Consider the following 15,187-nt stretch of genomic DNA (forward strand, 5'->3'; position numbering starts at 1 on the left):
GAGCGAGCACTAAAATGCTCGGGTGCTCGATGCTCAGGTTGAGCACATTGGAACACTCGGGTGCTCGACCCGAGCAACGAGCCCAATGTAAGTCTATGGGAAACTCGAGCATTTTTCAGGCGGCTCCCCCCGGCGGTCTGCAGAGGGCCTAAAAATTGCCCAAATCGATGGGAACAGTGCTCAAATGTCATGGAGACAGCATGGGGAAGACCACTGGTAGCATTTCTGACTCCCAGGTCACTTCTGTCAACAACGTTGTCAGAGGTATTACGCCACTTTTAGGGACTCACAATAAAACATACCAAAACGAAACCAAAATGGATTTTCCTGGGAAATATGTTAAGGAACATCCTTTCCAGGATAATGACTTGTACATAAAGCAAAATAAATAGCCCAAGGTGTGGAGGAGCATTTTTGTTTTTGGTTATGTTCACACGTAGTGTTTTTGGTGCGTTTTTTCACTTCTGCATTGCTTTCAGCCGTGACAAATGCATTCACCAGGAAATGTCATTTTAATCATTTTACAACCTTAACTGGCCATGTGATGTGTGAGATATCATCAGACACATCGTGTTTCATTTATTAAGGAGGGACTCTGAAAGTCACAAAGCCTATTTTTTAGGGCCATCAGGTGGCCTTTACTATTATTAAAGGGCCAGCAGTCGGCCCTCACTATTCTTAGAGAGCCAGCCGGCTATGTTTTATTGTTCCAATTACTAAAGAGTGGGTCTCCTATACTGTAATGGCGTATGCAGTGAGTGGCAGGGCTGCCCAAAATTTGGACGCACCCCAATACCACTTTGAAAATTGGGAGGCACTCCAATACCCCTTGGAAGAGACGTAGAGGGCCTCATGAAACAATGTTCCCATTATTAGGAAGTGGGTCTCCCACTGTGTTTGCCTATGCTGTGAATGCAAGGGTTGTCAAAAATTGGGAGGCACTCCAATGCCCCTTGGGGGGTATACATGAACATACTGTATAAAACATTTTTTTTTACGGGCATCATAAACACCCTTTAAAAAAAATTATGTAGGTGTTGCATCACGGACCACGGTCACCCTGGTGATATGGTGGTGGAGGATGAGGAGAAGGAGGAGGACAAGAGCAAATAGACAAAATCAGGAAGCATATACCCATGTGTGGGTGTGAAAAGGTGCATGGGAATACACCTCCCAAGAAAAGACACTGGATTTGAGTTTATGTTACGATGCTATCATTCGTTGGTGTTGAGAAGTCTGGCCCAATCCAGCCCTTGTTCATTTTTATAAGAGTCAACCTGTCAACATTTTCAGTTGACAGGCGGATGCGCTTATCAGTTATAATTCCACCAGCGGCACTAAAAACACGCTCTGATAAAACACTAGCGGCAGGGCAGGCCAGGACCTCAAAGGCATAGAGAGCCAGTTATTTCCACATATCCAGCTTGGATGCCCAATAATTATAAGGCACAGAGGAATCACGGAGGACGTTAGTACGGTCAGCAAAGTACTCCCTCAGCATTTTCCCAAACTTTGCACTCCTTGTGAGAGTACCCTGCGCCTCAGGGCTTGTGCAATGAGAGGGGCTGAGAAAATTCTCCCAGAACTTTGACAGTGTTCCCCTGCCTCTGCTGGATTGGAGTTGTGTCTCTCTCGTCTGTACTCCTTGGTTGTCCAACGAAGTGTGCCCTCTGCCGCCAGCGTTTTCAGATGGGAATTTTTTTAATAGGGCCTTCTGGTACAGCCCCATTTTTGGAGACCTGTCCGCCTCAGGAATAAGAGATATAAAGGTCTCCTTGTAGTGTGGGTCTAGAAGTGTCACCAACCAGTAATGACTGTCACCCAAAATCTTGAGAACGTGAGGGTCATGGGAAAGGCAGTGTAACATAAATTCAGCCATGCGTGCCAGACTACTAACAGGCAAGACTTCCGTGTCCTCACCAAGAGGATGACTGACCATGCTCTCCTCCTCCTCTTCCTCTCTGTCCTCTGGCCATCCATGCTGAACAGACGGTATGACAGCTGTTCAGGTAGTACCGTCTATAGTGCATGAAACTAGCTCCTGCCCTTCCTCCTCCTCTTCCTCATTGTCACCCAATCCATGTTGGGATGAGATGAGGCTGGGCTGTGTGTAATCACCCTGTACGGTTCCTTGCTATATCTCATCGTGTTCCTCCTGCAATGCATCCTCTTTGATTGTGAGCAGAGAGTTTCAGAAGACAGAGAAGCGGGATGGTGATGCTAATTATGGCGTCATCGCCACTCACCATCTTGGTGGAGTCCTCAAAGTTTGGAGAATGGTACATATGTCTGACATTCATGTCCACTCCTGAGGTCTTATGTGTGGAGTCTGAACTGAATACTGACGGCCTTGTTGATGCTGGTACTCAACAACTGCCCTCTTCTGCTCACAAATCCTTCCAAACATCAGCAGTGTAGAGTTCCAGTGCGTGGGGACATCACACACCAGTCTGTGAGCCGGAAGCTCCAAACGCTGCTGAAACATTGCAAGGGCGGCGGAAGCTGTAGGTGACTTTCTAAAATGGGCACACAGGTGGCGTACTTTAACAAGCAGATTCGGCAGCTCCGGGTAGGATTTGAGAAACCGCTGAACCACTAGGTTAAGCACATGGGCCAGACATGGTACTTGTGTGAGCTCGCCTCGCCTCAGTGCCGCCACCAGGTTCCGGCCATTGTCACACACGACCTTGCCTGGCTGTAGGTTCAGTGGTGTGAGCCACATATCTGCCTGCTCTTTCAGAGCTGTCTACAACTCTTCAGCATTGTGCGGTTTGCCACCTAAGCATATTTGCCTCAGCCAAGCGGCAACAGGCTGTGCGGAAGCAGTGCTGCAGTGCTTCCAGCTTGTGACTGATGTGGTCATTTCAGAGATGGAGGCTGAAGAGGAGGAGGCTGAGGAGGATGAGGTGCAGGAGCTGTAGACCGTGGGGACAACCCTGATTGACCTAGGGCCTGCAATCCTTGGCGACGGGAGGACGTGTTCCATCCCAAGGTCTGACTGGGTCCCGGCTTCCACTATGTTAACCCAGTGTGCCGTCAGTGAGATGTGCCGTCCCTGTCCACAAGCACTTGTCCACGTGTCCGTGGTTAGGTGGACTTTCCCAGTAACTGCGTTGTTGAGGGCACGGCTAATGTTTTGGGACACATGCTTGTGTAATGCGGGGACGGCACACCGGGAGAAATAGTACCGGCTGGGGACTGAGTACCAATGGGCGGCCGCCGCCATCAGGTTGCGGAATGCTTCTGTCTCCACGAGCCTAAAAGGCAACATTTCGAGTGCAAGCAGTCGTGAAATGTGAGAATTTAGTAGTGTGGCCTCTGGGGCGTTGGCTGCATATTTGCGCTTGCGTTCGAAGGACTGGGGTATGGACAACTGAATGTTGCGCTGGGACAAGGACGTGGACGTGCTTCCTGATGCTGCTACTTGAGAGTGTGCAATGACAGATGCAGGGCAGGAGGCATCTTCGCATGCACCATGGACAGCGGATTTGCTTGCATGCACAACAGCGGTAGAAACAATGGTGCCACCTGCAGACACTGTTCCTGGACCCTGGGGTTCGGCCCACAAAGTCGGGTGCTTTGCTGCCATGTGCCTGATAGTGGTGGTCAGGCTGGTCATTTTGCTACCCCTGCTGATGCTGGCCTGGCAGGTGGTGCAAATGGCCTTTTTGGGGTTATCATCGGAGTCTTTAAAAAACAAACAGACTCAGGAAGACTTAACAGTTGTACTGGCAACTTCATTTGTGTTGGTGTTACGGGGAACGGTTGCCTGCCTTCTGTCTGCGGCCACCACACTGCTTCTTCCTGCCTGTTGGGGTGCTCTGCCTCCCTCCCCCTGAGTGCTGCTGTCCTCACTCTGCATTTCCTCCTGCCAGGTTGGGTCAGTAACTATATCATCCACTACCTCGTCTTCCACTTCCGCACCCGGGTCCTCCTCCAGACTTTCTGGTAATTGTATCTCATCATCGTCCACCTCTTGTGACACTTTCCCACCGTCGCCTTCGTGTGAACGTGGCTGCTCAAATATTTGGGCATCGCTACACGTTATCTCCTCTTGCTCCACTTCAAGTGGACCGAGTGAGAGGCCCGAATCTATAAATGGAAAAGTGAACAGCTCTTCAGAGTGTCCAAGTGTGGGATCAGTTGTCTCCGGGCACTCGGCATAGTGGGAGGAAGGAGGATCAGGGTGAGGAATATGCGGTCCAGACTCACGGCTACTGAGACTTGACCATGTGGAAGACAGAGTGGTGGTGGTGGTGGTGGCTAAGTGACTGGAAGCATTATCTACTATCCGACCAACAACCTTTTGACACTGCTCTGGGTTCAATAGTGGTGTGCTGCAGTCCCCTAGGAATTGGGACAGGAAGGTCAGGCGAGAAGATGTGGGTGTTTGTTGTGGCACAATTTCAGCTTGCCCACGGCCTTGTCCTTGGCCTCTGCATGCACCATCTCCATCACGCCCAGTTCCCCGGCCCTTGCCACGTGCCTTGCCCATTTTAAATGGAGGACAATATCTTCCACGCTCACTACAAATGACTGAATTTGGAGCCAACTTATATGTGATCCGTGTGACGGAGAAACCACAGTTTTAAATACCTGGCGTGTAGGTAACTAGTTTGAGCAGCAAACTGGTGTCATTTGCTTCACTGACACACTGAAACAAATTTTTAATGGAGGCCAGAAATGGCAGTATTTTCTGAAAACATATATGAGATCCGTGTGATGGAGAAAACACCGTTTTAAATAGCTGGATTTTTAGCACTGTAATAAGGAAAGGACATGGCTGTATTCTGCAGTGCCAACAAGCAAATGGCGCAGAAAAACGGTGTTCTCTGGATTGCTTTTTAAGCAAATAATCAGGATTAAGATCCAAAAAAAAAAGTATTCCTGGCCCCTGAGACCTGGGCCTTTGTCTAGAAATCTCTAACAGCAGCAGAAGACAGAATTGGAATGGAGCCTCTTGTGCTATATGCACTGCAGTCTGCTATATACACTGCCTGCCTGATCTCTATGCAGATGGATTGGTTAGTCCTCAAAAGAACTGTTTGTTAAGATGGATATGTGTAATGTACGGTTTTTCTTCCTACACTACCTAATACACAAGCAAATCTCTCCCTAGCTCAGCAGCACCTCTCCCTACTCTGCCTGATTCCGGAGTGACTGTGACGAGCACGGCAGCACCAGGTGTGATATAGACCCGATGACACTGTTCGGCCAGCCAATCACTGTAATGCCACAACCACCATGGCTGCGGCATTACAATGAGTGGCAGGCAATCCCTGCATGTTGATTGGCACTATAAAGAGCGCCAAACATGCAGGAAGGGGACCCGAGCATCCGCCCGAGCATCTCGCAAGTACTCGGCGAGCTCCGAGCATCTCGAGTACTGAGATGCTCGGGCGAGTACCGAGTACTTGCGAGTATGCTTGCTCATCACTAAATATTTTTCGACCACTAAGTTAATAGACAGTGTACAGTGCCGCAGCCCAGTACACACAGAATTCTACATCATATGTACATAGTGCGTCGTATCCTTATGCTAACTAGACACATCACACTCATGTACAGCATGTCAATCAATACTGTACGATGAACCATGATAGGGAATGGGGAGTGGGAAAGAGGAGATAGGGAGGGGAAAATCACAGGCCCGAAGCTTTATTGAAAGACAAGACACATAAGGGGGAAGGGTGGGGGGTTGGGTTTAGTCTTCGCCCTCGTCCTGCAGACCATCCACGATGGAATAGTCTCTGAGTAGGCTGTGGATCAGCCTGCGGCAGTCCCGGACGGACATCCTCTCCCTCCTCAAGATGAGCTGGTTCCTGGCGACCGAAACGGCGTTCTTGAAGCAGTTCATAAGGCACCAAGCTTCCTGGATGGCTCCGACGGGATGAACCCCAGGGAAGAGTCCGTAAAGCACAGAATGGTGCGATAGGCTCGCACTGGGGACAGAGTTCCTCAGGTCGTCCTCAAGGGCAGTCAACAGGCGCTGTGCAAATCAGCAGTCCCAAAAAGTGTGCAAAGATGTTTCCTCCACAGAGGGGCACCTTGGGCAGTACCGGGTCTTGCACAGGTTCAGGGTATGCATGAATGACCGGACGGGCAGTCCGCCCTGAATTGCCATCCACGACAAGTCGTTGTGCCCGTTGGTCAGCCTGTCAGACGACACATTTGTCCACACAGTCTCCAGCGTGTCCTGGTGAAGTCCTGTGATGTTCTATGCGTCATCCTTGGCTCTGATGAGCTTGTGGATAGTTTTGGGCTTCCACAAGTTGGGCTTGAGTCCCTCCAGTTGGTGTTCCCCACGAATCGAACGACGTCTCTGTAGAACCATGGCGTCGTCCAGTTGTAGGGGAAGGAGCTGTCCCACTTGTCCCAGGTTAGTCGCCTCCAAAGAGGAAGCAGGAAGAAGCGAGACATGGACCTGCCCGCAGAGCCGTTCTTGACTTGCAAAGACACAATCACATACAAAAGAGGACTGTTGGAGGGTGGGGATATCTGGAGCAACCTTCCCACCCTTGCGAGGCTCCTTTTACATGATGGCCCACCTGACTGTCCATCTTGGATCCCCACACAAAGTGAAACACCGTCCTGGTAATGGCCCTGCACACGGTGACGTGTGGGGACCAGGCCTGCGCCGTGTACTGCAACACGGGCAGAACATCGTTACGCAGGACGAGTGCCTTACCCTCACAAGTGAGGTGTCTGAGGCTCCAGAGTCCAATCAGTTGTTTAACCTTTGCCAAGTGTTCTCGCTCCTGGCTTCCCGATCCAGACTCCCAGCACCTTGAGGAAATCCGGTTGGATGTTGAAGGGGAAGGGGACGGAGGAGGCCAGCTGCCAATCCCCGAAGAGCATGGCTTCTGACTTCCCGCAGTTGACTTTGGCCCCTGAAGCCAGGCCAAACCTCTCACACGTCTGGACGAGGGATTTGACTGAACCCCGTTCAGCGCAGAAGACGGTGACGTCATCCATGTAGAGCGGGCACTTGACCTCGTGTCATCCCGGACCCGGTGCAGTGATCCCTCTGATCTCTCAATTCTTCCGGATAGCCTCAGTAAAGAGTTCTATAACACAAACAAAAAGAAGAGGTGATAGAGGGCAGCCTTGTCTGACCCCAGATAGAACAGGGAAGGGGTCAGTCTTCCATCCGTTCGCCAACACCGAGCTGTGGATGTCAAAATACATCAGACGGACATACGAACAAAACATGTTACCCAAACATAACCGGTGCAGAGCTCGGCCCATGAACTCGTGGGAAACCCGGTCAAAGGCCTTCTCCTGATCCAAGGAGACCAGGGCCGCGTGTGCACGGCGGACCTTAATGTACTCGACCGTGTCCCACACGAGAGCAAAGCTGTCTGCTATGCGACCTCCAGGGATGCCGCAGTTCTGGTCTGGGTGGATTATCCGTCCGATGACCGTCTTCAGTCTTGTCGCCATCATCTTGGCCAGGATCTTGTAGTCCACGTTGAGCAAAGTGATGGGACGCCAATTCCTCAGGTCGCACCTCTTTCCCTTCCGCTTGTACACGATCGTGACTATTCCTTCCCTCAATGACGGAGGCATTCTACCATCCACCACCATCTCCTCGTACAGGTCCAACAGGTCCTGACAGATGAGGTCTGCCAGCCCTACATAGAGCTCCGCTGGAAGCCCTTCACTGCCCGGGGTCCTGCCGATCCTTAAGGATTCATCAGCAGAGAGCAATTTGAACACTGTCAGAGGTTTGTCCAAGGCTGCTGTGCCTGCAGGATCAAGATGGTTAGTGATACCTGACAGTAACTTATCAGCAGCGTCGGAGTCGGTAGTCTTGTGGGAGTAGAGTTCGCTGTAGAAGTCGCTGACGACCCTCATCACGTCCTCCTTCTCACGTTGCATGTTTCCGCTCTCGTCTCGCAGATCGTTCAAGAGCGTGTGGCCGGCATGGAGTTTCCTGAAAAAGAATGAGTTACATTTCTCACCCTTCTCCAGATTCTCCAGCTTGGAACGGAAGACGATTTGCTTGGACTCCTCCTCAAAGTGCCTTTTCAGGCTCTTCTTGGTCTCCTCCAGCTCCTCCCTCACATGCCAGCCATAGTGAAATAGGTCCTGCAGCGACCACAGCTAGCGCTGCAGCCCTCTGAAGTACCTCCTCTTCTCGCACGCCTGTTGTCGACCCTTGGCCTGAAATAAACAGCGAAACTCAAGTTTAACATACTCCCACCAATCAGAGACTGTTTGGAAGCTACCCTTGTAGGACCGACACATTGCGTAGGCTGCTCTCAGCTCCTCCACGATTTTATCCTGAGCCAACAGAGTGCAATTTAGCTTCGAGTAGCCGGGGCCGGACGGAAAACCGTCGCCGAGGACACCTTGTAAGTGAATGGCTCTGTGGTTGGAGAAGAAGCAGGGGACCATCGAGTGCCTACTCTGCCTGACTGCCCGAGAGGTGAACAGTAAGTCAATCCTGGAGCGGAGCGAGCCACCAGCCTCTCCCTATGGAGCCCACCACATCCTGAAGAGAGGCCTTGGTTACCATCTCGATGAGCAGCTTGGACGTGATGCTTAACTTGGCAGATGTGCCGGAACTATGACCGTCCTCCTCAATGGGGCAGTTAAAATCGCCGGCCATCACTAAGGTCCTGGTAGTGGCTAACTGAAGCTGCAGGGTCTGGAAAAGCTCCTAACGCTCATTTTTCAGTGGGGACGCATACACGTTGATGAACCTGATGGGTTCTCCCGCCCAGTTGCCATCTACGACAAGAGCCCTGCCGCAGACGAGCTCCTGGACGGACTCAAGCGTGAATGCGCCCCCCGATCAGAATTGCGACCCCCGCAGACTTGCAGTCACCCCCACCAGACCAGTAGGACGGACTGTGGGACCACTCCCTGGCCAGATGTTTTAATGACCTAGAGGGGGGGAGGGAACACTCCTGCAACATATAAACATCACACAACTGGGAAGTAAGAAAGGCATAAACAGTGACGTCTGAACTTGTCCCTAATGCTCCTGACATTAATGGAAAATAAGTTATTAGCCATCATGTAGGGAAAAAGGAAAAAGTTAGCGCAGGCAATACAGCTTAGTTATCACTCCGGTCGGGTGGTCCCTCGTCGGTGTTGACTGCTCGTGATGGGATCACCAGCAGGCCCTCTTCCTCCATCTGATTGAGCAGTGCGGCCTCGATCTCGGCGACCACCAGTTCCTCCTCTTCTGGCTCGGCCACCAGGGTCTCAACCATGTGCTCCATCTCTTCTGGCTCAGGGAGGGTGTCCTCCTTTTCGCCTATGAAGTCCAGAATCTTCTTTTTGGAGGTTTCAGTAGCAGGGCTGCCCTCCACCTTTCTCTTTCCCCAGGTTGGACCTGTGGAGACAAGAAGGGGAAAATCCTCCACAGAATAGATAGCGGCGGGTGGAGGAAAGGTTAATTCCACCGCTACCATGGTCTGGGGAGGGAGAGTGGCTGCCGGGGCGGGGGAAAGGACACCTGCTGAGGAGTAGGGGAAGGAGGAGGAGGAGGTGGAATCCTCAGCAGGGGTGGCCGGGGATTGGACGGAGGTGGCAGGGGGGGGGATCAGGAGAGGGGCGACAGAACTCTTAACCTCCTTTGACTTTTTCTTCTCCTTCTGGGCTGCTGGGACCGTGGCTGGGGCTTTGGCTACCGACTTCCTTGCCCGCTTTGGCCTTGGTCATCTCGACCTTGGTCGTCGCATCCTTGACCTTCACAGGCCTGGTCTTCGGGGCCTTGTCCTCCAGAGCTGGGGTCGTCGCAACCAACGATGCCCAGGATCTCTCACGCTTTGAGCAATCCTTGTAGAGATGAGCCGCCAGCCCACATAGGTTGCAGGACGTCTTCTTCGGGCAGTCCTTCGAGCTGTGTCCCGTCACTCGACAAATCCTGCAGGCGTCCTCCTTGCAGTTTTTCATCTCATGGCCTTTCCTGCGGAATCTCCTGCAGTTCCTCGGCATGTCTGGGTAATAGATGAGGCCGTAGGAGTTGCCCAGGAAGAATGTTGGGGGCAGGTGCCGAAGGCCGTCCGAGTAAGCCAGGTTCCTGTGGAGTCTAATGGTCACCGACCACTTACCTGTCCAGAAGCCGAGTCCATTCAGGATGTGAGAGGGTTCCTTCACAACTAAACAGAAGCATCTTAGAAAGGTACATATGTCTTTGTCTGGGGTGTGTGGGTTACGCATGGACACCGTGATCCTCCTCTCGTCCCTCTGGATAGGGCAGCTACCTGTGAAGGCAGAGAAAGAGTTATCAGGTCCTTTTGCACTCACCATTTCCCAGAACCTCCTGCAGGTGTTCACCGTGGCAAAGGTGATGAAGAAGATCCCTGTCAAGAAGGTCTGAATGCTGAGGGTATCCGACCTGGAGACGCCTCGATCCAGCAGCATCTTCTGGCAAAACACGGTGGAGGACATGTCTGGCATCCACTTCCTTCAGCTTCAAGGCCACCGTCTGCCTCATCCAGGGCTCCAGGGATGGAGCTTCATGGCAGGGCTTCTGGGGTCCCTTCTGCTGGCCAGTTGTGGAGGCAGTGTCCTTGGGGGCAGAATAGGCTCCTGGCTGGGCCCTCCTGGCGGTCCCCTGCTCCAGGCTCTTCTTTTCGGCCCTTCTCGCTGAGCTTGCCATGGCTTGTTCCTGCAGGTGATTCGTAGGGCAGGATCTGGAACTCTTCCCGTGGGGTGGAGCTATGCAGATTCTTCTACCATCATTTTCTGGACAAATTCCCTGAAAGGACTTTGTCTTGCTTATTTTCTTCCTCGAAGATTCCTCAGGACAGCCCGATTCTTCTCCGAGTCTTCGTCTTCTTCTGGATTCCTTAGAGCTTCTTCCTCCGACCGATATCCGCCTTCCTTCTCCGATGTCAGCTGGGCTCCGAAGCTCTTCTCCTTCCGAGTTAGATCGCTCTCGTCAAGTGTAGCTCGTAGCTCTTGTGTTCTTAAAAGAACAGATTTTTTTTTTTTGAAAGCCCAAATACGTGTACTAAACCCGAGTGCACTCAAAAAAGTTACAAGTGCCACAAAAAAAGTGCACTAGGATGCTGGTCAACATGAAACCCTCTCCAACAGGAGAAAGGTCCCCCAAACCATTTCCCACCAGAAGGCCACAGCGAGGAACTGGGACAAATAGCCACCTCTAGCCGAAGCCAGAGGTGACCCAATCTTACCCCCAGTACCTGCCTGAGTTCTCACCCGAGCAAGGCACTGGGAGCCAAAGACTGTGCTTCCCTCCCGGAAGAGGGAAGCCAACAATGCTCTCCTCCTGAAAGAGGAGAGCCAGAGGGGTTCAGGGGGGAGCGGAACCTGATTGCCACACACTCCCCCCCTAGACCTGCCAAGAGGAACCCATTAGGGAACCGCATCCTGACAAAATACTAGTAGGACATGACAAACGTGAATAAGTGGACACACAGTGACAAAAAAATTAAATAGTGAAGGTTTCACAGTATAATACTGCCCGGACCTTCGACCAGGAATTGAAAAATTCCCCATCCTAAGGCCAGAAGGCCCGGAATAAGGGTGTGTGCGAAGAAAGAAATATATAAGTGCTAGTGCAAATGTGCCAGAAACTTAAGTGGAGTTCCCAATCCCAGTGAGTTAAGGCACCCCAGGGTCACCACTCCAGGGACACTTCACACTTAGGGCTTTCGATCTTCCCCGGCCCAATGGCGTCGATCCAGGGGGGCCATGCTTTCCACCAGATGACTATATAAGCCACCTGGCGTACTAACAAGCGCCCAAACCCCAGTGTGCATAATGTATCAATCTACTAGGGCGGCCAACATCCAAAACCGTCTTTTCGAAAGATACTACACTTGATCTTAGCCAAAAGGCCGAGAAGCGATAACCCGAATTGGTTTTGGGCTAGTGTGGCACCCTCTGTTACAAGGACAATCCCCCAAGGCCAACAGGACGGGTACCCCAGACACCTCAGGTCAGACCAGATGCAGCAACCGGTAGATCACTACACCTGATCTTAGCCAAAAGGCTGAGAAGCGATAGTCCGAATTGGTTTCGGGCTAGTGTGGCACCCTCGTATCTTGAAACCTCCCTTTGTGGAGATGGGCACCAGGACTCCCGTTAAGAAGACATGTTGTCAAACTCTAGATCCCTTACATGCCTCCACTTTTCGGCTTGTTGCTGTTGCAATCCACGCATTTTAGATCTACATAACTCCACCTATTTTAACACACCACCCTCACCCACTGCTGTTCCCTCGTGCCTCAACATCAGGGGGAGGGAGGAGAACCAATTAAGGAGAAAAAACGAGCAGCTGTCTACCCTTAGCATGAGTGTTGCTGATAACTTACCTGCTGCTGCTGGTTCTTCAGCAGACTGAGCATGGCTGCTGTAGTGTAAAATTGTACTGGAAGACCATCCTCCCCCCGCCGTTTTATTCAAAGCTATACTACACATAACCTTCCATACTTCATCACTTGTCACAGCACCCATCACTCTCTCTTTCTGCCTCAATTTACTCTCTAACATACTCAAAACACCATTCTCCAAACACTCATCCCTCCACTTTACAGCATACAAATCCTCATAAAACTTTGCCACTTCCTCACACATATCCTCTCCACTCACCTCACTTCCATCAGCTCCATTCAACACACACGTACTTTGTTTTTTCCAAAAAACCTTCTTGAAAAAAAAAACGTGAGCATTTTTCATCATACTCCAAATTATCAACTTTTGCTCTAAAGACAATACTCCTCCCTCTTTCCCACAAGAACTCATGAACCTTCTTTTTCACTAGTAAAATATCCTCCTCCACCTCCACCCCTCCCTCCCTAAATTTATACAAGAAACTTAAACACGCATTTAAACTCACAAAATGTCTCCTCTTGACTGCTGCCATCCTATAACCCAAATTTTTTTTAACATTTTTTTTGGTTTTTTAACCCAATCCCACCACCCACAAACATTTCCAAAACCATTTCCACATTCACACCACTTCTCATACCGCCTTGCATATTCCTTTCTTACTTCCTCATGCTCCAATAACTTAACATTCAACTTCCACAAACCTTTCCCAAACACTCCATTCACATCCAACTCACACGACATACACACATGATCTGAAAACAAAACATTCTCCTGCTTATAGTCAACAGGAATCATATTTTTTTAAATAAAACAATAATCCAATCTGGATTGTATTTTTCCACTTTCGGAAAAGAAGGTATTTAATAAAGGCCTCACTTTACATACACTTTGCATATCATGCAAATCAAAATCACTAACCAACTCTAACAAAGTTTTCCCAGACGCATCCACATTCACTCTCCCCACATCATAATTCATATCACCCACAATCACCACAGGCATTTTTCCCGGAACAAAAAGTTTAATTTTTTCCGGTCATTTTTCTCCACCAGTGCATAAACATTAATAGCACAAAATTTAACATTTTTATACTCAAAATTAGCTAAAATACACCTCCCCACATCAATCCCCACATAATCACTCAAAACCACCTCCCTCCCTTTAACTAAAATCCCCACACCATCATTTTTATTACAGGCACTCCCCGACCACACAGACACTCCATGAGACCATTCATCCCCTCTCACCCCATCACACTCTTGCAAACAAAAAATCAAAAATTGAAGCCCTCCTGATTTTATTTTTAAACACTCTCACATTTTGTGAAATTATAGTAAAACCCATTTCACATACTAAAACAAATACAGAAAAGTTACAAAACTACTACAAAACTCCACTCACAAAAAAGCCTTTGACTTAAGTCAAAGCTCATAATAGGTATTATCATGCATATTGCAAGGCAACCTTAACCAACACCCCCACCATCTTCTTCCACCATCTGAACCGAGCAACTCGTTTCCGAGCCGCTAGCAGCTTCACCGTCACCCCACCTTGCTTTCTTGACAACCACTTTTCTCTGTGGTTCCCTGATATCTTCTTCATCACTTGCCCCACCACCCTCCCTGTGACACTTTCTACTCCCCGCACCCTCATCGGAGAAGTACTCATCAATATTTTCAGGATCTGAAGAGTGTGATGAACCTTCCCCAGATTCCATACAATCTGCAGCATCTACAGTGTCCTGAAAGTACAACGTATCTGGACACATTACTTTTCCCGCTGCTTTCATCTGCTTCTCCATTTTCTTCAATTCTTTCCCAAACCCCTTCTCCATTTTTGGTGCCTCCTTCTCCTTCTGGTAAGCAGGCCTCAGACTCACAGTTTCAGGGGCAGAGCTTTCAATCTGCCTCCTCTGCTCTCTCCCCATTCTGGCAGTTTCTCTTTCTATCTGCTGCACACGCCTCCTTTCCTCCTCCTCCTTCTTCCTCTCCTTATCAGTTTTCCTAGGCACACCTTGCGGGCAATCCTTAAACATGTGCTCACCACTTCCACACATGTCACAAGCTTTGGGCTTCGGGCACGCACTTGCCACATACCCCTCCTCTTTGCAGTTACGGCAACATTGCCCTTTCTTACATGCATCATGCACATGTCTAAAGCATTAACATTTCCAGCAATACATAGGCTGCCCCACATAGTAAAGGAAGCCCCTATGTCCTGCCACAGAAAAATTTGCAGGAGGATGTCTAAAGCCTCCCACACTTCCAGGATCCTTCTTCAGTTTCACCCGAAACTTGTATTTGTAGTTGAAAATACCCAGAGAATTAAACTGCTTTTCCCCTTTCCTCATATAATCACAGTACCGTGCAAGGAAGCCTTCAAGCAATGCTGGGTCAGTAAAAGGGTTATAAACTGTTACCCACACAATCTTTTCTTGAAGTCCAAACAAGGGTTCAAACCGCACCCCTTCCAAGAAAGGATCATCAGTGTGACTCCGAAGCCACTCATACACATCAAGGCAAGAATTTTCTTCTACAAAAATCACGTCATATATACCTGATTTAGTAAACTCGTTGACGCTGTAGAAATTGCCTCATTTTGCTCCGGCTTTACCTTCCAAGAGTTTTTCCACAATGAAGGACACATTATTCCTCTCGGAACCTGTTGGATCCACTCCAATTCAGATGGTGTTCTTCACGAAATTCATATTCAAAACCTGTCAGTATAATACCACAGAAAATCGCCAAATCATTTTGAAAAAAGACCTGGATTCCTCCAGAGAGCTCGCAAATATCAGGTTGCAACCAAATGATCGCAGCCAAAAGGCCGAGAAGCAATAACCCGAATTGGTTTCGGCCTAGTGTAGCAT

At 49.8% G+C, this 15,187-nt stretch overlaps 2 pseudogenes; both read right to left on the reverse strand.

Annotated features, from left to right (window-relative positions):
• Positions 1–9,579: 9,579 nt before the first annotated feature.
• LOC141271476 (uncharacterized) lies at positions 9,580–12,332 on the reverse strand (annotated as a pseudogene).
• On the reverse strand, positions 11,743–11,834 carry LOC141151185 (U2 spliceosomal RNA; annotated as a pseudogene).
• Positions 12,333–15,187: the final 2,855 nt, after the last annotated feature.

This window comes from Phyllobates terribilis, unplaced genomic scaffold (genome assembly GCF_046119375.1).
Source record: "Phyllobates terribilis strain yellow unplaced genomic scaffold, ASM4611937v1 Scaffold_5__5_contigs__length_657084704, whole genome shotgun sequence".
NCBI lineage: Eukaryota > Metazoa > Chordata > Amphibia > Anura > Dendrobatidae > Phyllobates > Phyllobates terribilis.